General features: G+C 36.4%; 1 pseudogene; it reads left to right on the plus strand.

Annotated features, from left to right (window-relative positions):
* Positions 1 to 11,663: 11,663 nt before the first annotated feature.
* Positions 11,664 to 22,226, plus strand: part of LOC131039708 (geraniol 8-hydroxylase-like) — a 29,968-nt pseudogene continuing 19,405 nt past the window's right edge.

Below are 22,226 nucleotides of genomic sequence, written 5' to 3' on the forward strand. Positions count from 1 at the left end.
AAAGCTTGATGGTTTATGTATTTGGTATTTGGTCACTTATCCTGAAATCGTGACTTTAAAGATAAACATAGTCTATGCTTTTTAAATTTGGTCTCTGCAATTTGAAAATTGTCATAACAATATGCTTTCTGAATTTGGTCTCTACAATTTGAAAACTATCAAATTGTATGTTTGAAACAAACCCTGCTAGACAAGTTTCTTGGTCTAAAGAAAATATTTGTTTGCAGAAGCTATTCATTTTGACCCTAAAAAACCTAGCCAGTCTCTATACAAATGAGATAATCACAGGCTTTCATATCTTAAAATGTGTATATCTACTATGCTATATATGTGTTAGCAATGTCCTATATGGACAAACAAGACTGAGAAATTAATCAAATCCATGTACTTGTAATTTCATGTTATGTGCAATATCTGATTTGATCTAAATATATAAAAAAATATCATTGTTTCAATGGAAAGCACAACATGATTGTGGTGTTTTGTTGTTGATTGATGCCTTAGGGAACCCCTTGTTTGAGGTGAACAGTTAGGAGTCTACAAGTTTTAAAACTCTGAATTTCAAAAGCCATTTCTGGTAGGTTGGAAAGAAACATTTAGTATATCCATGTTATTGAAAAACAAATAGGTAAATATACTAATCTTTTGCAGAAATAATTTTCTATAGTAGGGAATTGTGGGTTATGTTTTATGTGTGCTTTTAGTTAATAATCATTTCATCTTTGTTGGTGTAATTATATATTTATGTTGGATATTATTACACCTTACTTAAGTTTACTTAGGATAATGCATATCATGGTAGTTTGGGTATGAGACACTTGGGGTGTTTGTGCCACATTGGGATAGTGTGTGTAGGAGAATTTGCACCTTTTGTGGTTTTGTTGTTACATTCCACCTTCGATGGGTGATCCACCTCATGTGGAATATTTTATTGTTTCTCCTACCTACCACACCCATTTCCTACCTACCCTTGTTTCTTATTGAGCCACATGTCATGTTTGTGTGCTCACATATCCATATAGCCTTGCCTATATATGCAGGCCCATATACATTGTATGAACAACTATTGAACTATTGATCATTTATCTATTGATGAGAATACAGTTTATTCTTGTCCTATATTTTGTCTCTCTATTTTGTACTTTTCATTGAGCTCTTGATCTTGGCAAAATCTCACATGGTATCAGAGCTATTAGAACGTCATTGATTCATCTTTGAGAGGCATTATTGTAGCGTCAAGAGGCGGATCTAAGGAGAAGCGTCTTTTGGAGGCGTCTTAGACCAGATCCGACCTCACCATTGCGTCTGGGTGGTCGTTTCCATGAATTTTGACTATAAATTAGCCTATATTGGGTGAAAGCCAAATTTGGGGCTTGGAGGAAAAATTTTGCCCAATTTGAGCGGTACAGTTTGGATTTTTGAAATTGTTTTTAAAAAATATATATATTTTCTACGGTATTTTTTAAAAAAAATCATTTTTCCGCAGTTGTTTTAGTTTTGAAAAAGTTTAAAAAAACAAAAATCAATTTTTTTTTTGTATTGAGGGGGGGTCCCATGACCACCCCCCCGTACTTTGTACTTCCTCTGCATTGTCGGCAAGCACCGTATCACTGCCGCTGCAGGTTTTCTGGCTGCTCCGACGAACTCCTCGCTCTTGCCACTGTTGCTCCCATGATCTCGTCCACCGTCGGCAACCTGCAACAACCGGCACCTGCGACCACTGTCTGCCTGTCTTTGCTGATGACCACTGCCTCCCTTTGTCAGTGTTGTATTTTTCCTTGCCGGCTATCGTTCTTTCACATTGGCTGCGACATCCTCCAACCCATTGCCTCCGCATTCTATCTTTCGTAGAGCCCTGTCAGCCCGCCACCATGTGACAGCCCCACATTTGTCATTGAGCCCAGTACTTGCCAATACAGGCAAACAACCAAGTTCCATGTGGCGGCCAATAATTTGCTCCCTCAGTGCTCAGTCAGCACCTTTGTGTCACGCAAACTGACACGTAGCGTTATCCTGTTCGGCGCATCCACGTGGCAGATCCTGAATCCTCCACGTGGACTACCATCTCAGTGCCACGTTGGCATCATCGGATCTACCCAATCAGCAGTCCACGTAAGTGTGCCACATCACTATACAATTTGCATAGTCAGCAGCCGCATCATCAAACAATCATTGGTCGTACACTTTCCACGTCATTATCCGCCAATCAGACTGTGACACGTCATTCGTCCGTACAGTACGGACGCCACACAGGCAGGGAGGCGAAGTTTTGGCGATGGCCATATGACTGTCAAATTTAATCCCGCAGTTTGTTGACATCATCATTTTTAAAAAATTTATCAGCCCCCTCTTGTTGAACTTATTAGTTTTGCAGTCCAACTTTGGAAAGCCATATCTTGCTCATTTTTGCTCCTTTTTGGGAGCAATTTTTTTTGAAATGGGATAATTTTTCGTGTTATTTCTCGTGGTGGCATTATTTTTTGATTTTGATGGACATATTTCTCAAAAATCTTAGTTTTTGGTGACTGTACCTGTCCAATCCCCATTTTTGCAACTTTCGGGACTCCTTTTGGGCTCATACGAACTCCTTTTCAGGTGTCATTTTTTTTAAAGTGCATAATTTTTCATCTACTATCATTTTGCAGTGATTTTGAGTAGAAATTGTACTTTCAGCATATGGTATTTTTTGGCCAATTTGGCACTTGTATTGCATAGATCTATCTTTCTGGTCTTTTGCATTGTAGTTCTTAGCCTATTGAGGCAATTGTAAAAAAAAATCAGAAGTCCACCTTGTCATTGTTTGCAAGTGGCCTATTGGACACGCACTACATATAAAGTGCCAAAATCATCATTTTTATTTTATTTTATTTTTTTTTTTTGGGGGGGGGGGAGTACTTTGATTGAGTGAATTTTGGGGGGTGTATCTTGTGCTTTTGTGATCGTGTGTTCCTTCCCTTTTCTACTATGGGTTCTCCTAAGTTTCCTCTCTTAATTCCTCATAATTATGCTACTTGGAAAATTGATGCATGGAGTAAACTTATGGAAAAATGACTAACTCATTACATTGATGGAACTATTGTTGCTCCCGTTGATCCTAAGGCTGATCTTGTTGCTCTCTTGGATTGGCTCTTTAAGAATATTATGGCAATTGGTACCTTAAAAAGTATGTATCAAAGGATCTCATTTTTCATATTGAGAAATGTACTCTAATCAAGGATGCTTGGCAGAAGTTTCAAGACTTGTATGGTCAAGTTGATGAGATTAGGGGATATCAGATTGATAGTGATCTCACCATGTTAGATCCCAAGAACTTTGATACTATACAAGATTATGTCACTAAGGCAAAAGAGTTGAGGGCACAACTCAAGGATTGTGGCATTGATAAGAAGGATACTCAATTAATCTTCAACTTGATGGGCAAGCTTCCACAAGAATATGCAACATTTGTTTCTAGTTTCCAAACCCATAGGATGATAATGGGTTTAAGCTACACAATGCCTACATTTGATGCTTTCGCTGAAATATTAATGATGGAACAAACTAAGTTGATAAGAATGGGCATTCTTAAGACTTCTAAGTCTCAAGCATTAGTGGCAAATCAAGGGAACAAAGGAAATCAAGGAAAGGACAACTCAAACAAGAAGAGATGGCAATCAAAGCCTAAGGAGAAAGCACCATCTTCTCCACAACAAGGAGATTCATCCTCTTCCAAGAGGGACAATTCACCAAAGAGGGAGAGACCTACTTATGCCTATTGTAAAAGGGTTGGTCATGAGGAGCATCGTTGCCATTCTAAGAAGATTGATGAGCTCACACATATGCTCAAAAAGCACAACATTGATGCCTACAAGAAGGAGGATTCATCACCTTCGACTTCCTCACATTCAAAGGGGAAAGGGAAAGCATTCATGGCATCTACAAGTTGGAGGACTCACTCCTTTTGGAAAAGAAAAGGACAAGCTCTTTGTGCTACTACAAGTCTTGATTCAAGGAGATGGCTTCTAGATTCAGGGGCTTCTCATCATATGACATCTTCGCAATCTATGTTTTCTACATTTGAGTCTTGCACCATGCCGTAGATTTTGATGGGCAATCATACATACATGGATGTGATTGGGAAAGGATCTATTGTCATTGGGGATAACTCCTTCAATAATGTGTTGTGTGTACCCCATTTGACAAACAATCTCCTTTTCATCTATCAAATCACACATGGGGCAACTAAGAGAATTTTGGAGTTCACACCTGAGTTGGTTTTCATTAGAGACTTGGAGACTAGAGCTATCATTGCGACTGGGGTGGTTGATCATTCATCTCAGTTATAATCCTTTTTAAATTTTGTTGATGAGGCTGATTTCGCATATGATGATTCTTCACATGATGATCACACTTCTTGTGACGATTCAGATTTTGACGAGAACTCTGGGTACTTGAACTTGGGGATTCTCATATGTGACCCCATTCTTGAGCCTTGTATTTCATCTCCTCCTATTGATATCACATCACCTATTGCACTTGATGATGCAAATAGTGCGACAATTTTGCCTTCTTGTGATTCAGTGCAGCAGGATATATCTTGTCTTCTAGCTTCAGTTTCGTGGGATGATTACTTGACAGACATTGCAGGTTTGTTTGTTGAATCCTACATTGCAGATTTGGGAGACATCATTGATGATATTCATCTTCTCTTTGATGAAGATGATCCTTCTTCGATTGTTGCAAGGGAACACTCTGACCCTCTTGTTCATTCTCTACATGATCATTCTTTCGAGGTTGATATGATTGTGGATACTTATGTAAAACAGTTGGAGGAGGTCTCTTTATCTTTAGAGGAGACGTGTGAGTCTTTGGGACTTGTTCTACATTCTTCTCCACTAGATCTTGGAGTGCCTTTTTTAGCAGTGTGGAGCAGTTCACCACCTTTGGAGGGGGTATCTTTCATCATTGACATGGGGACACTTGAGTAGTTTTCAGAAACTTTATTCATCATGAATTTTTTTCCTACCTCTTCCCTTCATGATTGGGGAGACTTCATGGATACACATTTGGTTTTGTTTCTTCCTAAGGGGAGGAATGTTGTTCGACGTTCTTGGAGTAGTTTCTTCATTCATTCTCGAGCTTCTACCATTGGTGTAGATTCTACATTGGGGGGGGGATACCTATCTTCTCTTCTTCTCTCATATGGGAGGGGGGGGGGGGGGGGGACTTTTTCCTCACATGGGGTTTTATTCCTTCGCATACTTCTATGAGAGTTCTTTGTATCTAGCTTTCATCATCTCTCTTTTGGGGGGGAGTTTTTTCCCATGTGGTTTTTCTCTCTTTCCCTGCTTTATGGGAGATTGCATTTGCATTTGTACATGGCTACCTAACATGGCCTTGTAGTCGGGACCCATCTTGCATTGCTTAGTTGCATTGTAGACTTAAGTGCATTCCCCTAAGTTGCACTTAAGGGGGGTGTTGGTGTAATTATTTATTCATGTTGGATATTATTACACCTTACTTAAGTTTACTTAGGATAATGCATATCATAGTAGTTTGGGTATGAGACACTTGGGTGTTTGTGCCACATTGGGATAGTGTGTGTAGGAGAATTTCCACCTTTTGTGGTCTTGTTGTTACATTCCACCTTTGGTGGGTGATCCACCTCATGTGGAATATTTTATTGTTTCTCCTACCTACCACACCTATTTCCTACCTACCCTTGTTTCTTATTGAGTCACATGTCATGTTTGTGTGCTCACATATCCATATAGCCTTGCATATATATGCAGGATCATATTCATTGTATGAACAACTATTGAACTATTGATCATTTATCTATTGATGAGAATACAATTTATTCTTGTCCTATATTTCGTCTCTCTATTTTGTACTTTTCATTGAGCTCTTGATCTTGGCAAAATCTCACAATCTTCATACCAATTCTACACTCACTCATCAATTATTGATGATTGTTTCCATTGTGGCCCTTTTGTTATGTTTGTTTGTTTCTCTCGAAAGTGGTCTCCTCACGTTGCACCAGTCAATCATTCAACTTCTTTTCTTACCATTTCATCTATTTACCAATCAACGTCAAAAATTTTGAGCTTTGTTTCTCTCAACAGATAAATCACTTGAGTTGAATTCTAACAAACCATTAACACTCAATCTTTGAAAAACATTGTCAGACAGATAATTATGTACAATTTTAGCTCATATTAATTATTGTATAGTTTAATAATCAAAATTGCGATTTGTTATTTAACTTTTCACTTGTTGTTCACATGGTCACTTTTTCTGATTTTTATTCACCAAGTATATACTTAGATTCCCAATTCATGTATGTTAAATACCTCTTGTTGATAGACGAACTATTTCAATCTTTTTTATGTGAACTCATCTTGACAATATTATAAATTTCTTCACACAAGTATGAAAGACTACTCTATTTAGGTTTCGGTGGAGTTTGTATAATATGTTTACTATTCACATCTATATTGTGCCCATGTATATCATAACATATTTTTGGAATTTTGGTTTAAACATTACAATCTTCATATACTGTGCAAATGGATTAAATGTTAAGACATAGATAACAGTCTCTTCTATATAAAAGATTAAACCAGATGCTTCTACCACTACATATACACAACAACTTAAAATCTCTCAACACGAACTTGACGCATTTCGTTTCTTGTTTAAAAATGACATTTGCAAGATTCATTCGTACAATTTTAAAATACTAAATTTCCTCAAGCAATAAAATATTAACATCATGTGTGCATGTTAATTTCTTCAACAAATAAAATATAGACAACATGGGTGCATGTTAATCTTGCAGTTCAAATAAATAACTCCTACGATTTGAACATTTAAGTATTAAATACATATTAAATAAGATTTTCCAGACAACAAAATCTATATGGGAATAATAGAGTTTACCTAGAAAAATAACAATGAGATGAAATGAAAGATCACAAATCAAAATGAAAAGTGTTAGCAGATGGGTGTTTGTAAGAGTGATAGCTATTAATTAAGAAATGAACTATTGTTTCATATAAAAAAGAAGTATATTTCTTTTGACCAACTATTTGTTGTTTTAACTAAAAGAGGGGTAAAAATATATTAGATCAAAAAAATAGATACAAAGCAAGAAGGGCCAAACGCCCAGCAGAGACAAAATTGCACAACTCTATCAATTTCCACTAAATGGTCCAATGAATGAGACATATCTAGAGATAATTGCCCCTTATCCACTATATTCCAAACCTGCCCAAATTATTAGAAGCCCATTTGGCTACACAATGAACTACTCCATTCCATTCCTTAGGAATGTGATTAAAAATTGTAGCTTCTAAGGAATTACACAAACAAAGAATCTGCCTAATCACCATAGCCAAGTGCCAACTAACCTCATCTAATCGTCGCTCATTCAACAAAGTCATCACCACCTGAGAATCAAATTCACAAATAATTTGTTTCCAACCAAGAACACAAACAAAATGACAAGAGCCTCCATTAAATTATTGGTATGAAAACCCTCATAAATTGAGAAGATAAATTGGATATCTCCAAAACTATCACGACTGACTCCACGAATACTAGCATGACAAGGATTCACCCGAGAAGAACCATTAGTTTTAAGTTTCAAAAATCCTTGAGGAGGAGAGGAACAATGACCCTCCTTGTCAATCTTCCGCAAAGGTTGACGACATGTATTTCTCATTATCCACCAAGCATGTTGCCCCCCAAGAGAAGGAACACCTCCTTACAGAGGAAAATTGAACCAATTACATATATCAACATCAACATCCCCAGGATCCACCCCCCCATCAAAATCACACTTTGCCATAACAATCTCATGAATAGAATGAATGATTCTCCACCACAAATGTTGAACAACCATCCTAGCATCATGAAAAATCTGACGATTTTTCTCTAGCCAAATATGCCAAATAATGAAAGAGGGTCCAATAGCCCAAGAAACTTGGAGAAAAAAAAGTCTTAACAAGAGGCTTACCCCAACGGGCCTAGAATTAACCTAAAGAGAAAACATGCTAGCAGGGTTGGTTCCAAAGTCTCCACTAGAAATGCCAAATTGCCTAGCAGAAGGAGCACTGAAAGAAGAGGTGAGAAACACATTCCTCACTATTGCAGCATAAGGATAAGAACAAATATAAAATAAAAATATAATGATATGATAATATTATAATAATAATTAGTCTATAATGGCTCGTGAATGGGCTTAGTCGGGTGGATCCGATTTGCAACAGTAGGCAAAAGGAAGAATGGTGTAAACCAAAGGAAGGATGGGTAAAAATAAATTTCGATGGAGCCTCAAAAGGCTATTTGGGGCCATCAAGGATTGGTGTTGTTGCTCGAGATTGGCGGGGAGATATTATGGCACTTGCGGCTCAAAGAATTGAGACTGGAACAAATAAATCTATGGAAGGAATGGCGGCATTAATGGCAATCCTTGGGTTTATCCAAAATTCATATTGAAAGTGACTCTTTGATAATTGTTAATGCCATTATTGTTGGTGAATATCAGGCATGGCACTTGAGTAAGATAGTCTCTATAATTAGGGATGAGTTGGTAGATGTTTAATGCTTCCAAGTTGGTCATGTTCATAGATCAGCAAATGACGTGGCTGACACTCTATCAAAAAGGGCGGTTGGGTTCAACGAAATCGGTGAAGCTCGTGTGGAAGATTTTTGTATCGTGGCTTTCGAGGATTTATGAATTGGCACTCATTTTCATTATGATGCATTTATGAAATGGTAGGGGTTTGTGTTTGAGTGATGAGACAACACATGTGGGATGATCAATAAATCAGCGGACGGTGGATATAGTGGCATTCATTTTTATTCCTTCTCTCAACAACAATTTGAGGTGGTTGGCGAGGATGGAGGCGAATTTCCCTCTTTATACAGACAGGTCGCAGGCTGCTTTTTTTGGCCTTGTCTCGTCACTCAGAATGAAACGTTTATTCAAGGTTAAGGATGATGAATTCATCCACATTATGGAGTCATTACTTGGCGTGGTGTTTCTGGAGGCGAAACCTAGGTTTCGTTCGAATATGGACGTGGTGACTATGGTGGTGGCGTGAGGGCTCAAATTGGGTGACTCCATAGAAAATGTGGAATGGGTTGTGTAGACAATACTAGATGATGAGTGGTTGGTGGGTCTGAACTCGATTCTAGAATGGGCTATTCTAGGGGCAGGCTTTGATGTTAGTGAGTGCTTTGCAAACCAAAGGATTGTGAACCTCCATGAATTAGTTCCCTTCATGCGTTGGCCGACCGGCTTCAATAGAGTTGAACGAAGGGTGGAGGCAGTGCTTGCATGGGATTCTCTGAAGAACCTTTTGCGACAGAGGATGGTTGTAGGTGGAAAAGCGTTGGTTTTGGTGGCAAATGTGAGTGGTTTGAACATGAATGATGGTCGTGATCGAGCTCGGCGTCGTGGCAAGCGTACTCGAGGTCAGTAATTGACCGTGCTACTTGGGTGGTGGTAGGAAATTAATTTTGCTTCAGCTCTCTATTGACAAAAATTGAAAAGTTTTTCTCTGTTTTGGTTCAAATTTTGTAAATTCTGCTATGACAATGTTTAGTTGTTTCCTCTGTGTATAGGGAAAGGTTTTTTTGTAAATGTGTAATAACAATACTGTGACTATGGGGTAGGGTCTGAAATTTGGGCTGATGGTCTAGGGTTTTTCAGTTTTTTGTGTGGAAGCCCAAACACAGGGATGTAAGGGTATTTGTCTAAATATGTTATAGTTGCAGATATAGTGTATCTCTATAGTACGGAATTGGAGATGGGTATGACAGTCGAAACTTGGAATTTTTACCTTGTAAAGGGAATATGGTGGTGTTTTGATGACTATGGGGGTTGGGTTAAAATCTGGCATTTGGGCTCTAGTTTTTTTCTTCACACAATCAGGGACGGGTGTAAATTAAGCAATGTAATACTTTACTTTCTTTAATAACTAATAAAATAACACTTTACCAATAAAAAATAATAATAATTTAGTCTATAATTAATTTTTTTTAAAGAGTTTAATAAAAATCTAAAAATACAATAACAGTAATTTAGCTTAATATAGTTTAATAGAAATATAAATATATAACAATTAAAATAATCATATATAATAATAATTTAGTATTAATTACAATATCATAATATAATAATGATTTAATAATAATTACATTGTAATAATATAATAATTTTTTAAGTGGAATAATGAACAAATATGATATATATCGATGTCTTTTACATAATGTTTTCAAATTATAGATATGTTAGTTGCTAATATTGATAGGGTGCATAAATCATGCATGTGAATTCCTTTGGTGTTTTTTCACCATTGTCACATGCTTTGTCATGCTACTATTCGATGGAGGATCTCTAGAGGATACCAAAGTCACATAAAGCAAAAGGTTTAGAAGGTTCCTTATGTTACTTATGTTGCAAATGAGTCTCGTATATGATGTATTTAGGAGGTGGTTGATCCTCTTATGAACATGACTAATTTGAATAGATTTATTATTGCTTCTAAGTGTGGATCTCATCCTAATGAGAGTTGTGTGGAGGAGATTTGTAAGGAGAAGGAAACTATTAGGGAGGGTATAGATGAGGATCTCCTTGATTATCGTGCCCTCAACCCTACAATTGGATTTCGGTATTCAACCTCATTGAAGACCTCTAATAAGGAAAATAAGAAGATGGTCCAAGCCAAGAAGTGTACTTGAGAAGTCTATGGTGAATAGGATTCGAAGTCCCCTAAAACAATTTGGCTTCATGCCACCTTGACTTGTTTTGTTGTAAATATTAGGCGGTCTACCCTATCTACTTTATCCTTACCTCTAGTGATGTGTGGTTGTTGGTTTGTGATTGTCCCATGTTATTATTAAGGGTATATATATCTATATGAGGATGAGACCCTTTCAAAATTCCTCTTTCTTATTTATAACTCCAATAAAAAATATTACTCACAATAAAATAAAAACTAAATGACTATTACAAAATCCAAAATAAAAAAGTCAATAAAAAATAAAAGGGTGATAAAAAAGCCAGCAGCTAATCTCCACACAAAATGATACTGCTCAAAACACTGTTTTTTTCCCTATTTTTTGTGTTTTTACAGCAATAAAGATGGAGATCATAAAAATTTGGCTACTGAAAATTTTACAAAATTCCCTTATGTTTTGAAGATTAAATGTACAAAATACTGCTTTATGTGTAAATTAACGGACCCATAAAAAAAACTTCATATTGCTAAATCCTTAGCTTCATTGGACCCAATTGAAAATGGTTTTCTCCACACTTGATTAATATATAATTTTAGTTTTTCCTCGTACCTAAATACATGCACCAGCCAACACATCACATTCTGATCAGCCCAATGGTTTTCTCCACACCTGATTAACATATAGATTTTCCTCGTACCTAGATACCTGCACCAGCCAACACATCACATTCGGACCAGCCCAACAAAACAAAAGACAATTATATTCATTAGAAAAGTCGTCACAACCCTTCGCAAGTTTATACTGTTGCATTTTCATCAGCAGATGCGTAATCCGACTCTTGTCGTTTATGAGTTGAACTTGTGTTCTCTCCCAAATAAATTTCACAGAGTTCGGTACAGAGAACAAGCTGAGTTTCAGATTGAACAGAAATCATGGATATGAGCAGCAGAAACAGCATATTGTACTACTGGCTGAGTGCTGCCTTGGGTTTTGTTATATTTCTGATAGTGGGTATCAAAAAATGGAGATCTAATAGGCTTTCTCCAGGGCCTTTTGCATTGCCCCTGTTAGGTCATCTTCATCTGCTGGAGCCCAATGTACATGAATGCCTTTCAAAGATCCCGCAGAGACATGGCCCTCTCATGTCCATGAAGAGATATCAATTGTGGTATTTTTTAAGTCTAAAGATCAAAACTTAATGTGTGATTTAAGTGGTACTGATTGGGGGGTGTCCTCCTCTGCAATGGCGAAGGAGATTCTGAAAGATAATGACCAGACCTTTGCAAACAGAAGCATTCCTATGGTTGCCAGATGCATTGCATAAGATGCATCATATATTCTGTGGAGCCCAAATGGACCCAGATGGCGTTTGCTCAAAACAATCTGTGTTAAGGAGCTTTTTAGCCCCAAGAATATAGAGGCCCTGCAGCCTCTGAGAAGAGAGGAGGTGCGCAGAACAATTGGGAACATTTATAAGGACTCTGTAAAAGGGGTCAGTGTTGATATGGAGGCAAAGGCCTTTATTACTTAACTGAATCTGATTACAAATATGATGTGGAGCACCAGTACTGAGACTGGTGGAAGGGGGATGGAATTTAAGGATTTGGTTGGGGAACTTGTTTATGTTCTGGGTGTGCCCAATGCTTCTGATCTTTTTCCCTTTCTGGAGAGACTGGATGTTCAGGGGCTTTACAGGAGGATGCAGAAGGTTTTTGTGAGATTTGATAAGCTATTTGATAGTATTATTCAGGACAGAGTGAGGGGTAAGAGCAAGGGGCAAGATTTTCTGTAGTCTTTGCTTGATCTGGTGGAAAGAGGTGTGAATGAACATGATCCTGATAGTGTGCAGCTCACCATGAAGGATGTTAAAGTTTTCTTAATGGTAAGTCATGCTTTTAAATTTATGTAGTTTCTAAAGTTCATGAAGATTTCATTTAGCTTTCTGGATTAAGTTGTGTAAAAGATTTTTTTTAACAATATTTCATACTATATGATCTATGATCAATTCTGCTTTTTATGCATTTCATTTTTTTTAACAATATTTCATACTATATGATTTATGATCAATTCTGCTTTTTATTCATTTCATTCTGATGATGGATCATGCAGTATAATCTAAAATGATGATAAAAAATTCTTTACACAACTTAATCCAGAGAACTACAGAAAAATTTGTTTTTTTACCAGCTTATTGCTATTACTTGTTTGATTGCAACCATTTTCTGATCTTCTTGTTTGATTACAACCAAATGCAATATTAAATTTTGTTAGATAATGCTATATATTAAATCATATATGTACAGAAAAGCTTATATATTTTGATAAAAGTTGTAAGTAATAAGGATAATGATTGAAGGAACGAGGCATGCATAGTGAGTTTTTATATTACTGCCTTTGGTTATGAAACAAATCTTCACTTTACTTTTTAAAAGTAATTTTATTTGGTTTGTTATTTTTTTCGTATAATGTAAAGAATACATGTAAACAATATTTATTTTTTAATAAATTATAAAAATTATTATAAAATAAAATAAAATTTAAAATATATATATATGAAATATAATTGATATTTGTAACAAAGTCACTACAAAATATCAAATTGATTAAATTTGTTAAAAGAAAAAGAGAAGGTTATGATGTATTATGTTGGTTTTTAGTTTTTTTCCTTATATGGTTGTGAATCTTGTGCTTTATGTCTTTTCTTCTATCATATTCCAAAATATATTTGGATGGACATTAAATAAGGCTATGAAAATCAGTATTGATGGACATTAAATAAAGCCATGAAAATCTTTATTGATGGACATTAAATAAAGCTGTGAATTTTTTTACTGATGGACATTAAATAAGGAAAATCTTCCAGAGTCATCTTGCCAATGGTGTGGTTAGTTTAGAGTAGAAAACATAAAAGGATTTGGTTAGTTTAGAGATAGAGGGGCAAGAGTGAGAGTGGGAGAAGGTGACAAAGACAAGTAGTAGAGAGAGGTATTAGAGGTAGAGAAGGGGATAGAGAGGGGAAAAGATAGAGAGATGGAGATAGAGAATGTGTGTATGATAAGTATGATAAGGAGAGAGGAATAGATCGGCATAGAAAGAAGGAGAGATAGGAATAAGAAGGATATATACTTGGGGAAAGATAGAAGAGGTGTAAGAGCAATATAGATATATAGAGAGGGAAAGATGTCCAAAACGATACAGAGAAATAGAGATAGTAGGAAAATAATGAGAGAGGTGGAAGAGTGTGTGTGTGTGTGTGTGTGTGTGTGTGTGTGTGTGTGTGTGTGAGAGAGAGAGAGAGAGAGAGAGGTTGGGAGGGAGAAATAAAGTATGCCTGAGTGAGAGATTTGTTAGTTGCAGATGACTATCTACATATTTGCATAAAAAGAAGTGAAGAGGAACAAATAAATATATAAAAAGAGCTTAAGAGTGAAATAAAAAATAGAAACTTGATTTATTAAAAAATAAGAAGTCAAGTGATATTTCTTTTTAAAATTATGATTAGAAAACTAAATATGAGTTCATCATGATTTTATGAACACAAATAAAATTCAGGAAAAAAATTATTTTTATTAGATTTTCACTTGTTTAAAATAAATTTAAAGTAAATTGGTTTTATATTATATTTTATTAAATGTTTCCGCTAACATAATATAATATCCCTCCAATAAAAACAAATTATATTTTTAAGATGAATTAACATTTGTTCTTTTTTATCACTCTAATAAACAATTTGAATATATTATACTTAAATAATCTCTTATGAAGAAAGAAAACATGTAACTAAAATTTAATTTTAAAGGTTCTATTATTCAATTGAATTAATTTCTAAAATGAGACTAAGAAAATAAAAACAAAAATGAAATATAAAATTCTAGATTATGTTGAAATATCAAAATAAAAGGAAAAAGTACAACAACCATTTGTACTTTTTAAAATGATTTCTTCTAAACATTATGACTGAATGAATGAATGAATGTTTTTAATAATGTCCACAAGGCCGAACAACCTATGGGACCCACAGATAGCTAGCAAAGCATGTTAAGCCAAAAACAAACCCAGAATGAAAACTGGGACTGCTAGGCCTCTTTCTCTTTCTGCAACTTGGTTCTCTTGTTGTGTATCTTGATTAGGAGATCCACAACTCTTGTTATCTTTTCCTCGACAAATAGATTACTCAAAGGTGTATGTACATTTAATGTCTCAACATAATTGGTCTGAATGTCATTGTAGGCTGGACACTCCATGATGTAAAGCCATTTCGTCTCCACAACCCCTTGAGTGCAATATCTACATCTTCTATCTTCCCATTCCTCTTTCGGTATCATACATCTCTCTGTTTCGCATCTAAGCTGATGTGAGTTGGTCCTTATCTGAGAAATTAACATTTTTGCCTTCCATTTTATGTCCATTCCTATATAGTTTTTTTTGTGTATGGTCATGTGTAGGATTGAAATGTTTGATATAGTATTCCTTTTTTTCTCCCTAATTGACCTGTCCACATGTTTTCTTTGAATTTATCTTGCACATATTTCTTTATTTCTCCATTGTTATTTGGGCAATCGTTTAGATTAATGCCCCATTTATTCATCCACTTAATGTTTTGTTTCATCCATGTGCTTTTCCTTCTATCTAGTCTTTATCCTGCTGTTATTTTTGGTTAGTGATGTACCTCCATGTTTTCTATCCTCCTTAAATAACTTAGCAATTAGAACATAGTTGATGCTTCAATGGGGAAAGCCTTTGCAAGGACAATCTCATATGGGATAGATGACTTAATCTTGAGGCTAGCCGTAATCAAATGCTTTTGTAATCTTTCTAAATGTTTTTCATTTCCTTGTTGAAGTGTTGTTGCCCCATACTTCACATCCATATAGTACCACCGGAACCACAAGAAGCCCAAAAAGAGTTTTCTTATTTTTCCAATCCCATAACTCAGCTCCTCTACATCTATTTTGAAGTGAGTATAAGGATTTCTAGCCCCCTTGGATCCTTTTTGCCCTACATGTCTCCCAATTGAGTTTATTGTGGAAGTCTAGGCCAAGGTACTTAAATTCATTAACCATTTGTAAGAAGTTGCCCTCAAAAACAAATTCTCTACGAGCCTTCTTTCTCTTCAAGGTGAAGATCATGACCTTGGTTTTGCTAGTGTTCACTTGCATCCCCACCTCATGACAAAATGTTCTAGAGCCTTCAAGTGTTCTTTCAAATCTTGTGTTGGTTTTTCCATTAAGATAAGATCATCAACATATAAGAGCAACTTTATAAAGTAATTGGCCAAATGAACTCCCCCACCACCAAACTTGTTTATCCATTCCTCTAACTTGTCAATGTATAACCCAAATAGGGTAGGGGATAATGGGAAGCCCTACTTGACTCCAATCTCACTTCTAAAGCATTCTGATAATCCATGTTTGGTTTGTATCTTGGCCCAGACTTGGTTATATAATATATGAACAACAACTCTATATTGCACTGGAATTTCCAACTCTTCCATTTTGCTCCACAATTTGCTTTTGCGTACTGTATCAAAATCTTTTTTGAAATCAACAAAGCAGTAGAATACTTCCCCTCCCTGTTTATCCCATACCTTCTCAATCAAATGTCTGAGTGTAATGCAATGATCAGTGGTAAAAAAATTAGGCCTGAAGCCTGCTTGTCCTTTTGCTCTCTTAACCTCTTTTTCAGCCCATATGTTGATTTGTCTTTCAATCATGCTCCCAAAAAGTTTATTGAAGTGAGGATTGATCATTATAGTGTGGTAATTTGAGGGGTTATTGATGTCTCCACTTTTGAGCAAGAGGACAACAACACTAGTTGACCAATTTGTCGGAAATCCATTTTGAATAACTCCATTAAATATTCTTTTGATGTGAGGTGTGAGGATTTCCAACCCCCATCTTAAATGTTCTTCTTGTATGCCATCTATATCCCGAGTTTTACCCACCGCAAGCTTTCTAATTCCTTCTTTGATATTATCTGAGGAGAAGAGTTTAATTCTTGATTTGATCATCGGTGGGGTATCTTTGTCTTGATCCCTCTCATATAACTACTTTGCATACTCTAACCATTGAAGATCCATGATATTATTTTCTTTGCTTGTGTCTCTCTATTGTAGCTCTTTCCAAAAACCTCTTGGGTTGTGCCTCCCGAGCTTAATCAACTCTTTTCTCCTTGTTTTCATGTAATCCTCTTTTTTCATTCTCACTAGTCTTGTATATTCCTTGTTATTACCCTGTATTTTGACCATTTTCTTTGTTGCCTTACACTCTTCATCATACCATGGGTTTGCAAGGAAGCTATTCTTCCTATCCCTTTTGGGTCTAGACCGTCTGCATAAGTTGAGGACCTTGAGGATTATAGAAGTTAATTTGACACTACCTATCATTTCCTTGTTTGAATTGACTAGCCCATTGGCTCCCTCAACATGCAACTTTTTTTTAGCATTGTTCGAAAGATTTCTTGATTTTCAATGTCAAGAGGATAGTCCCTTGAGTAACCTCTTTCTATTTATATTTGTTAAATTTTTATTTTCTATTTTAATCATAATTATAAAATATGATCAATTATTGACATAAAAAAATATTATATAATTACATTAAAAATAACACTTTTTTATTTCTAAAATATGATCTAATTATTATTATTTATTATTAATATATAAATATGTAAATCTCTTACCTCCATGGTTATAAAAGTTCATCATGAACACAAATGAAATTCATGAAGATTTTTTATTTTTATTAGATTTTCACTCGTTTTAAATAAATTTAAAGTAAATTGTTTTTTATATTATATTTTATTAAATGTTTCCACTAACATAATATAATCCCTCCAATAAAAATAAATTATATTTTTAAGACGAATTAACATTTGTTTTTTTATCACTCTAATAAACACTAAAATTTAATTTTAAATTTCTATTATTCAATTGAATTAATTTCTAAAATGAGACTAAGAAAATAAAAAACAAAAATGAAATAAAAAATTCTAGATTATGTTGAAATATAATGAATCAAAATAAAAGAAAAAAGTACAACACCGTTTGTAGGTGCATACTCTTTTGTATTTCTATGAAACCTAACTATTTTCAATATAAACCAATAGTAACACAAACGAATGATATTTTACAGTAATTTTAAAATAGAAAATTAAATATAACTATAGGAATTGTGTGCGGAAAAAATTATTCTATGCTATGATTGGTTAAATTGTTGAAAGAGGTTGAATGCAATAGTATACCTGTGCCATGGTAAGAACTAAAAATCACAAAACTTAATAATCTAACTTTCATGGTTGTTGACAATCAAAATTGATTAGAATATGTGTATATATTTTCTAATTAATATAATGTTTTTTATAATAAAGCAGCCAAAACAAGGGGGTTGACCCAGATAACACAACAAGCCTCAAAGAGAGCATTAACACCACACGAACAGCAGCCAAATGACAGAGTCTCAGCCAATCCTTATCTTAACTATCAAAAACATAATCCACCTACTAATATAGAAGATCACAAGATTGATGGCAATCATGTCCATATAATGTCTAATAAAGCAAATATCTACAAAGAAACTAACATTAAACTAATTATCCCTAGTAGTAAGCATATTGCTCATACTATAGTATCTGGAAAAAATAAAAAGAGTCTTAACAAGCCACACAGGGTTGATGCTGAAATTAAACATAACCATGATCCAGCAAATCTAGCATTGAAACCTTAAACAAAAATGGAAAAAAACACCCATTAATCATTTTTTCCAGCCACCATGTGTTAGGAAAGCAGCAAACCGGTCCAATCATCAGCAAGGAACTCAAACAGATCCTTCGTGGTATCACCTCCCAAGCCTCCCTGGTTCTCTTTGTCCTGATGCAGAAGACACAGAGTAGTGGTCGAGGAATGCATGACCTTCTGGGCAAATTTCGCAATTCTGTTGACATGCATATCCAGAGAGTCCAACTTCTTTTTCACACTGTTCAGTTCCTCGGAAATAGTTTTACATCCCACACATTGAACAACATCCTCCTTTTCACCTCCATCAATAGTAGTCTGAAAGCCCTTAGAATTCCTCCCATCCTTCTCACAGATCTGTTTACCTTTATCATTGGGGGGGGGGGGGGGGAGTAGCAATTAAAGGGGAGGTATTCTTACTTTCTTCCTGCAAGGTCCTAGAGTCGGGAGCATTGGTGTCTAGCTTAGAAGACTTCGAAACCTTCATGTCCTCCATGTCATCCTCGACCTTATCACTGTCCTCCTTCTCTGGGTCTTCCATATCATCTTTGACATAGTTTTTTCTTACAACAAGTTATTTCATGCGGGGTTTACCAGTGAATCTATTGGACCTACGAGACGTCACACCATCTTCCGCGTCAAACTCAACTAAAAGGACCTTGGGATCATTTCTAGGTTTTTTGGAGGCGACTTTGGCAGCAAAAGGGTTACATTTGTTTTTTTCCCCAATTTTAGGAGGGGAAATGAGGGGGGGTTGCTAGGAGATTGATAGGGGGTATTGGGCTTCTTTGAGGTCTTCTTATTTCCCTTTTCATCACCAGCAAGGTCAACAGAGGGGCTCGGGTAGGAGGGGGCAGACTGGACAAAGATAGGTTTGGGCGGACAGAGGGCCCAGTGGAAATTGTAGAGACGAAACATTAAACCTTGGTGAAGGATAGTAAAATTGTTGTCTTGACTCATACATTGTTGAACATCCTTAACAATGGACTCCAAAGCATGCAGTAAAAAGAAGGGAAAGGAAATAATATCATGGTTATGAAAATGATTAAGCAACGGGAAGTGGTAGTAATAAAAAAAACCCATATTTCCCTTCAAGGGTAAAATACTTTATGACAATTTTACACACCTGGTCCCACGGATAAGGAAGACAATCTCTATTGAAGCCCCCCTGCAACTTAACAGGCTCCTCACCTTTTTTGAAGAATTTGTTCATGTTGGTTTCGTCAGTGACCCTGCTAGTCTTTTTCCATTTCCTTCCCTCGGTAGATAGACCCGTAGCCTAGGAAATGCCATCCTCATTGATTTCAAAAGAGATATCACCCATGACGACTCTCATGTCGTTCCAACTATTAACAAACTACATGGAAAGACTTTCATCAAACCCAATCATGGCTTCCATGAATGGAACAATACCCCCTTCCTTGACATACATCCACACACAAGGTTCGTTGCAGATGCTCTCATCAATAATGTCCAACTCAACCTGGACTAAATCCCCCCCCCCCCCCCATATCAGTTTCCTCCAGAGTGATGTTGGTAAGCAACGTCGAACTGAATATGGACTTGCAAAGAGAGAAACCAACGTGAAGAGCAAGAATGACCAACAGAATTTTAGATGAAGTGTAATAAAAAAGACAATAATTATCATTTATGGTGCTTCCCAAGGCAAGTATCCGCCAGCTCCGATAAGCATGCGAAAGGACACCTCTTATCTCCTCTGCCAACTTGCTAAAAGCTTCATTTTGGAAAAATCTCGAACTCCAGTTAAAGCAATAATTATTGTACTTGCTATGGTCTATCATAATATTGATTAAATATGAAGTTGCAAACCGTCGGTATTACAAGTATAGGTGGCCAAACACGTCATTGCCAGGTCAAAGTGGTCAAGAGTATGGGGACCACCATTGGCCACCTTGGCAAAACCCGCCCAATTCAAATTTGAATTTCTCGCCTTCATCATGATCCCCGAGATAGACCAGTATATCCACTCGTAACATAAACCATAGAAATTAATTGGTTGGTAAGGTAATTTTGATCTCTCCCTATGAGGGATTTTTGTTTGACAGAAAGCGATGCCAAGTGTCTCCAACACCTCATGCCTTTCATCTCAAGGCTCGTCGCAGCCAGGGAGTCCGCCACCGAATTGCCCTCTCTATAAATATGTTGAATTTAAAATTCCTCCAGCCAAACAATCATAGACCATATGTCCTTGAGAATGTTGTGAATCATCCAGCTGATCCCAGACACACCGGTAGTCGCCTCAATGATCAGCTTAGAATCCCCCTCAATGACCAATCTTTTAGCGTCAATAGTGAGAGCGAATTTAAGACCCCAGAAGAGTGCTAAGGCTTCAGCCATGTTACTTGAGGCTGAACCAAAATTTCCAGCATAGGCCAAAACCAAATTGCCCAAGTTGTCCCTTATAACTCCACCTCCCACCGCAACCCCTCTGCGAGCAGCACCATCAAAGTTGAGTTTAAACCATGAGGGAGGAGGGGTTGACCATCTAGTGGTGAATCTCTCCAACCTTTTAGAATTGTCATATTGGAAGAAGTTGTCAGGCAAATTCCATATCCTAACCCAACTACAATCCATCTCCAAAGGGGCATATTGCGGCTTTTTCCATTTGTAGACCAGAGCATTCTCCCTAAGAGGCTTCTCCATTATGCCGACCACTATGTCCACAGAGTTGTTGGTATCATGGAAGATCCAGTTATTCCTTTCTTTCTAGATGTTCCAACAGATATGAGGAGGGATGAGTTTCCAAAACTGTCTAATTGGGGGGTGAGAAGACGGGCACTTCCAGTTGGTGATAAACTGTTGCAAGTCTTCTAAAAAGGTCCAGGCAATGTTGAATTTTTGTAAGACTTTGTACCAGACCATGGAGGCGAAGGGGCAATGAATAAAGAGATGATTGATACTTTCCTCAGCGCAATTGCACAACACACACCAATTGGCCATCAAAAAGCCTCTCCTTTTAAGGTTATCAATGGTTAGAATCTTCCCATGGAGAGTCGTCCACCAGAAGAAAAAAAATTATTTTTGGGATAAGCTGTGAATTCCAAACTTTCCTCCAGTTGTAGCAATCATTGGTAGGAGTGATGAGAAGATTGTAGGCTAACTTGACACTGAAGGACTCGGAGGGATTCAAAGCCCAAACAAACTTGTCAGCATGGCGGGATGGGGGAATCCTGACCTCCTTGAGAATAGATTGAAGATCTCCCACCAAATGACCCAAATGAGTGTTATCCCCCAAGCCATCAGCAAGCCTCAACCAGTGGCGAAGGGGGGATATGTAATTCATCACAAGAGGACCAAGTGATTCCTTGAGACTCTCCATGAGGCAGCTGAAGCAAGTAAAGGCCAAGGGTCTATCCCCAATCCAGTTATCCTCCCAGAATCTAATCTTCTCACCATTGCCCAACTACCATTTTAGGCCTCCCTTAAGCAGTTTCTGGCTTTTGACAATGTTGTTCCATATTTTAGAGCCTGAAGGGAGGTCATGAGAGGATACAAGGGAATAAAAGGGGGTGTGGTTGAAGTAATTAGCCCTCATAATCTAATTAATATAATGTTGACACACTTTATTTGTCAAAAAAAATATTAGACAATAACACACTTCATAAAATTAGAATCAATAATCATAGATAAATTGAATTATTTTTTAATTAATGAAAGTGACTATGTTACGAGAATTGACTTTTATTGCTATTCTATTATGTAATCCAAGTAATTTTTAATATTAATTGATCAATTTATTTATTTT

Source organism: Cryptomeria japonica, chromosome 6 (assembly GCF_030272615.1).
Source record: "Cryptomeria japonica chromosome 6, Sugi_1.0, whole genome shotgun sequence".
In the NCBI taxonomy this organism is placed as follows: Eukaryota; Viridiplantae; Streptophyta; class Pinopsida; order Cupressales; family Cupressaceae; genus Cryptomeria; species Cryptomeria japonica.